A 7,376-nucleotide genomic window follows, 5' to 3' on the forward strand; every position below is an offset into this window, starting at 1 on the left:
TAATCGATAAACCAAAACCATAATTTGACCTTTATTTTATTTTCGGACATTATTAATCCACCCAAATACTACATTGTAAAAGGGGGTTATTTGCTGGATAGCTCCCCTCGGGCCTTAGCCTAAATGCATAAAACAAATGATGATGGAGATTTGGTATCAAGAGAATTTGTTGCGCTTGTTATAGGTGTATATATATTATAGGTTGAATCCATTTACGCCCAGCGTAAGTTTTAGTTTTATATTTTTCTAAGATTGTTGGATGAGTGAAAATAAACGGTTGAGATTATTATTCTTTTCCTATGAATATTTTATTATTTCTTACTGATAATCTCAATCGTCTATTTGTATTCATTCAACGATCCTAAAAAAACAAAACTATAAGTTTTACGTGGAAGTGGATTCTAATCCTAAGAAAACAGCATACAATTTTAGAAGTCATGTGGATAACCTGTCATCAACATGCAATTATAATTAAAAGTTAAAAGAAAATTTGTTTCATATAGGTTTCCCTGCCAGGAATCTGGTGTAAAAATCCAAAGCCTCTTGAGGTTTGTATTCCGGGACAGTGTGTCCTGCTCCCTGGATTCATACACACAGAAAATGATTAGAATCAAACCTAGGAGTTTGATAAATTTTACAGTTCACAACATTTCTCTAAAGATGCGTCCTTGAATGATTGATACCTTTATGGTTAAAAAAGGTCAGGTTGTGGTCATAACCTTGTAGATACCTGCAAGTGCATTCCAAAATATATTCAAAGTCAATTCCCAAGTAACAGATTCAGCATTAGATCCGGGGAATGACTGAATTTTACCCTGCAACTTGTCCATTGGATGTCCAAGGCCTCCATTCATCCACTATCTCGTATCCGACCGATCTTGTCCAGGCTTCGGACCCGGTGAATGGAACACACATATCATGATCTCCACTGCCACAAAAGTTGAACACAAACTGTTTATAAGAGAATCCAACGCTCATTTTGCCTTTAAACCCGAAATTCAGTAAAGGAAACCTGTATATGAGTTCTCGATATCCCCTGGAAGTAAGATTCTTGTGATACTTGATCATGCTGCCGGCATCATGGTTATAAAAGATGTTGTCCGTACATAATTCCCATTCACCGATCGCTGCCTCCTATGTGTCGAAGGATCATAAAATCATGCTTCTTTTTTTGGGAAAACAAGGAGAATAATGACTTTGAGAGTGCTTACGTTTTCAGCATGAATTGCCTTCCTAACTGCAGGGTCATTCAGCCATTTTGTTGCTACTTCATCATCATTTTCATAAAATTGCGTAATTTTATCAGTATAATTCCAATAAGATAGTTTGATACGCGTAACGAATAAATAAGAACAAACACATCTGTTGTATGAGTCGGATCTTTACTGAAGAGTAGATGAAACTATAAACTAAACTCCTTAAGAGCAAAGCTACAAATTTCTTGTCAAACAAGCTGCAAATAAACTATCTTCACATGGAATAAGTTAAACTTACAGTGCACTGAACACTTAGGCTATCAAGAAGTTGTGGCCACGATGGAACTATTTCATCTATTACAGGAGCTCTAATTGGCCAGGCACGGCCAAACATCCTTGTCCTTACAGCAAGAGGCCTGTCGGTCTCACCAAGCTTCCGGAAGCTCGAAGGGAGTCCAAAAGTTTCGGGTGTTTCAGGGCTATGATAACAAGGTTCTAGGATGTTGTATATGTTTAATTCCCTTATGTTCTGCAATTAATCAAACGTTTAGAATCAAATCAAAGAAAATGCAAATTCTAACTATCTGAACTTTCCCGGTTAAACAGGCTATTACCCGATCTACTTTTTCCAGTTTGCTCTCACAAGTTTCAGTGAGTGAATTATAGAAATTACCCTTGCACTCATTTTTAGCCTCCTGAAAAAAAATAGATTGAATTAATTATCAGAACTATGACCGGGTATATTCTGGTCAAAAGTATAACATAAAGTTCAAAAACTTTTACTGCAGCAAAATTTCAGAACAAGTAATTAGTAATTACATGTACTGTCACCTTCCATAATGAGCCATTGAAGGGAAAATCTAGCGTCATAAAGGGAACAAGAACTAGCACTAAAATAAGATATATCGATACGAGGACTGCTCGCCTAGTATAGGCCGTCTGAGATCAGACCCATTCCATGAGCAAATGGAACAAGAGCATTGCCATCAAAGTCATCATCTGTGACTCCTTTTCCCACAAGATATCCCTGTGTGACATATACAAATTGCAGCTAGACTGCATGAGTTTCCAGTTTAAACATCAGTCAAAAATAGTTTCCAGAGAAACTCTACCATGAAATTAAGAACAGGCTTTGTGTGAGCATCGATTCCTGCAAAAGAGTCACATTGCACTTTAGATTCATCCTTTCAACTTATTAAAGTTCAAACTAAGATGATTTTAGATATACATGAATTATACATACCTTTCACTAATTCAAAAGAAAGAGTAGGGACATATATTCCAGCATATGACTCTCCCGCAATAAAAAACGGGTTCGAGAGGAACTCGGGGTATAGCTCGAACCACTGTTACACAACAGATACTTGAGACTCAAGTATCACCTCAAATAAAGAACTTGAACAATAATGAGTAAAATTTGTTACATAACCTTGAGCAGAAATGCGTGGGTGTCAATAGCAGTCCGTAGGTCTCCAGTCGTATAGTCGCTTTGATTCTTCGAATACGAAAACCCGACCCCAACAGAAGAATTTAAATATATAATGTTGGATATCTAAATTGAGAAGTAAAAGAAAGAGAAAAACATATCATAAAGACAGAAAAATTTATAAAGATGAAATTATTATACACTAAAAAAGCAAAAGAAAAATAAATATACTTATATAAAAAATAAAATAAATGTAAAAATACAATTGATAGGCAACTAGCACTAAAATTAGTACGGTTGCCTGCGAATCAAAGAAGAAAAAAAAGCTATGTGGTGCTAGAGATAATTACTTGACAATGTCGGATAGCTTTAATACCTACAACGAAACAAGTTATCGTTTATTATTGTCAAATGCAAACTTAATTATCATTCACCACACTACTTATAAATATGATATACACTATCAATATATGGATCCTATACATATGTATGATAATAATCAATACATTAGAAAACAATCAATAAAATAGTAATAGATAGTTTGACATGAATATTGAAAAGTTACTTTTAAAAGTGTAGTAGAAAAGAATTTTTAAAATTATTGTTTAAAAGTACATTTTAAAATTTAACTGTTTAGGATTGTTGTTAAAAAGTGGGTTTGAAAAGATAAAATATTCATTATAGACGTTATCTTGTAAATTAAAAATATAAAATTTAAATTGTATTTACACTTATTAATACTATGATATATAAAATATATCAACTTAAACTATAATAAAAATATAAAAACATTTTAAGATAACTCATTAATAATACTTTTATAAATTAAATATTTTATTAAAAAAATATATTATAAATACTTTCTAACACGTGGATATAAAATTATTACGAAATAATAATTTTATATATTTTTTGACAAAAAAATTAAAAAAAATACATTATTCTTTAATTTTTGAATTTTAGTATATAAATGAATTTTATTTATGTTTAAGTAATTAAAATAAATTATTAAGTAATAAATTATTTTTTAAAGATGTTAATATTAAATTATTAAAATAAAATATAAATGCATAATTGAGTGGAGAGGGTGGAATTATAATTTGCTTCCAAACGTAAAATTAAAAATGAAAAAACTATAAAATTTAGCTTTTATGGTTGTTTCGTCACCAATTCCATTACAATTTTTTTTAGCGATCAAAACGAATTTTTAAACTAAAAGTGTGTTTAGAAAACCACAACAAATGGACCTGGACTAAATTCCAACCCTTTAAATATTACAATACTAACTATACAAATGAACTCAATCGTTCTTTTAAAAAATTTATCCCACAATCTAAATTTATTTACTGAATCCTATTTATTGGAAAAATGTTTACTTTTCAAACACTAATATTAATCAAATCAACCTCCTCTTTTCAGAAGGCTGAAATAGTTTCATCGTGGCCCATAATTGTGGGACCCAATTGGGAATTTTATCCTTGGATATGTAAACACTCATTTTCGCTAGGAGTTATTGTGTTTTTTTTATTATAGTTTGTAAAAATATTTTTGACAAAATATAATATATAATTTTCAGAAAATGATTTTCGAAAATTTATATATTATATAGATTTTGAAAATATTTTTAAAATATATGTAATATATAGTTTTGAAAATATTTTGAAAACGTTTATATATTATATAGTTTTTAATACATTTTGAAAACATATATAGTATATAGTTTTAAAAACATTTTTTTGAAAACTTATATAATATTTTTAAAACGTTTTGAAAACTATGTAATATATAGTTTTGGAAACTTTTTTAAGTATAATATATAGTTTTCTAAAACATATTTTTGAAATATATATATTATATAGTTTATATCATATTATTTATTTTATTATTTTAATTTAATTTCATATATATATTTTTTTCTTTCAGGTCCAAAAACGGGTCCAGAAACGGGTCCAAATCCAGTCTGACGGGCCTGATCCAACCCAGAGGTCAAATTAGGGTTCCAGCATATGTCATAGCGCCACACAACAGTGGACCGTTGGATCAACAAAGAGATCAACGACCAACATAGCGAGGGAATTAGGGTTTGTTTAACCCACAAAGAGCTATCAGCCGCGGCCGATCTTGGACCGTTGGATCTGACCCAATCCAATGGTCAAGATCAAATCAAGGTTACCAGAAGCCTGAACGCTGGTCACCGAGATTTTCGGCTGAGGGGATCGGGATTGACCCATCCCGAAATCCCCGGCCAACCAACCACGATCCCAAGATCGTCGGGACTCCCAACGGCCGGTGGGGGTTATAAAAACCCACGACCAACACAGTACAGAGAGGCTAACAGTGGGGGACCATCATCGGTACCACAACAGATCATCCACAGAAAACCAGAATCATCAAACCACATGACCAACACGGTCAAAAACATCAACCATCACTGAACTCACGAGAGAACCAACAAGCACAGTAACCAAACAAGACTCCATCGAGTCAACAGCACATCAAAAACCCGAAAACAACCCAAAATAACCAAACACAAAACCAACCAAACCCAAGTCATACACACAACAGCCATCACACAAACGAAACCATCAAATCGCAAATACCGAACAGAAAACCAAAAACACTAATAGTAAATCATCAGACAACACAAGCATCAAAGCAACGACCAAGGCCAAAAGACCCAGATCGTCGAAGCATCGAAAAAATGAAAGGTTTTTTTACGAAAAGGTAAAAAGGCCGAAGCTTTTTACCAGATCTACGCCGAGGGGACCCGATTTTGGGCGATTGGGCTCGGATTTGTGTTTAGAGTGGTTAGAGGAGTGTTTGGTGAGGATTTGGGTTGGTCCGGCCGCCGGAGGCGGCAGCCGGAGCGACTGAGAGCGGCGGCCGGAGCTACACCGGTGGGGTAGGGTAGAGAGAACGCAGAGAGAATCTCTGTTCTCTCATTTGAAGAGAGAGGGAGCCCAGGAGCAAATGAGAGGGTTTGGCATTATTTTACTCTCATATGGGCCTTTTATACTACTGATGAAACGACGTAGTTTCAGTTGGGGGGCATTTGTGTATTTTTCTCACGGGTAAACTCGGTCCTCAGCCATCAGGTTTTGTCATATTTGTAATTTGGTCACTAAATTTTATTTTTCAGTATTTTAATTTGGAATTTTAATTTGTTATGCTTATATTTTAGTCCCCAAGTTATATATTTCCGAATCTGGCCCAAGGTTTTATGCAGATTTTATTTTGGTTACTAATTAACATCATTTTTTTATTATTATTTTTGACCCTTTTTATTTATTCAATTTCATCTTTTTATTTTATTTTATTATTCTATTGTTTTGTTATTTATTTATTTAATGTTTTATTATTATTTTATCATCTAACATTTTTTCGACCTTTTCAGTGGTAACTTCAATCGATCAAAGGTAAACAATTCGAATCGGATAGTTTAAATTTTAATTTAAATTTCAAATTCCCGCAACTAAGACAACCGATAAATTAATTGGTACCGAAAGGGCGGTTCAAGGGTGCTAATCTTTCCTTGACCGTAACCGACTCCCGAACTCGACATGTTTCTGGTACAACGCAGATCAGGTAAGATGGTGTCCGACCCACCTAAATTCGTTTTAAAGTGGTCGGTGGCGACTCTAACCCAATCAATTCTAGTTGAAGCCCAATTCCGGGCCCACCTGAAAGACGGTTGCGACAGCTTGGCGACTCTGCTGGGGACCAGGTAAGTGAGTCAGGCCGAAATTAATTTTTGGTTGTCTTTTTATGCGAAATGTTAAATGTTAAATTTTAATTTTAATTTATTTATTCGATTCCAATTATTTATCTTTGATTATTTTTGTTTCAAATAAATAGTTGTACTGATGGTTTTTAATGATTTCAGATTTTTTTTTCAAAATTGTCATCTCTAAGCTCTAAACCCGAGCTCCGAACCGTTTTAAGTGGGGGTGGAAAGTGACGCATTCGTGTGAATTTATTCACCGCATATGCCTAGCAAGTAGCCTTCGGGATTCATATACCTTATGTCTTCGTGTGAATATTCACCGTGCGGGCATAAGGGATGTCCTCTCGAGTTAACTTAGTCCACACAAGCTTGTAATAGGCTTAGGACTAAGGGTCTGGCAAGCCCAAGGGGGCACCGACAAGGAGAACTCGAGTACCTTTTTAGAACCTAAGCCGGGAGAGTGCAGGGAATTAGAGCTCACCCCAAGACCTCATTCCAAACCCTAGGATGCTTTGTTTCCTGCTTTATTTTCTGTTCAAAGCATGCGAACTAGACAAATATGCGGCTAGGATTTGTTTGAAATTAGCATGCGAGATAGAAATCATGTCTGTGTAGGAATATTAAGCATGTTCGGGTAGATTATCATGTGGGGTAGGATTTTTTATTTTTTATTTTGATTACCTCACTAACCCCTTTTATTTTTATTCTATTTCATTTGTTTTCATCATTCGCATCATTTAAAACGAGGTGTTGATCCACCAAAAATGTGTTTGTTAAACATGAATAATCTGCATTAATGGACAAAGGGATATAATACAAAGAGATAAAAAGCTCAGAAGCCCAGCCGTCAAAGAATACTCGAAGGCAAAGGGTCAGGGGCAAGACGAGGAAATGTTACTGACCCGGAGAGTCATTTCGAAAACTGCGAGATCAAGATGGCGAAACCCTAGCTAAGCTGGAGATCATTATTGATAAATTCTAGAAACAAGTCGATAAACTTTGGGTGGAGGGCTCCGATGGCACTTTCGTT

General features: G+C 34.4%; 1 pseudogene; it reads right to left on the reverse strand.

The window, feature by feature from the left end:
- Positions 1-425: 425 nt before the first annotated feature.
- On the reverse strand, positions 426-5,102 carry LOC120177280 (annotated as a pseudogene).
- Positions 5,103-7,376: the final 2,274 nt, after the last annotated feature.

This window comes from Hibiscus syriacus, unplaced genomic scaffold (assembly GCF_006381635.1).
Source record: "Hibiscus syriacus cultivar Baekdansim isolate YM2019G1 unplaced genomic scaffold, ASM638163v2 tig00112285_pilon, whole genome shotgun sequence".
Taxonomy (NCBI): domain Eukaryota; kingdom Viridiplantae; phylum Streptophyta; class Magnoliopsida; order Malvales; family Malvaceae; genus Hibiscus; species Hibiscus syriacus.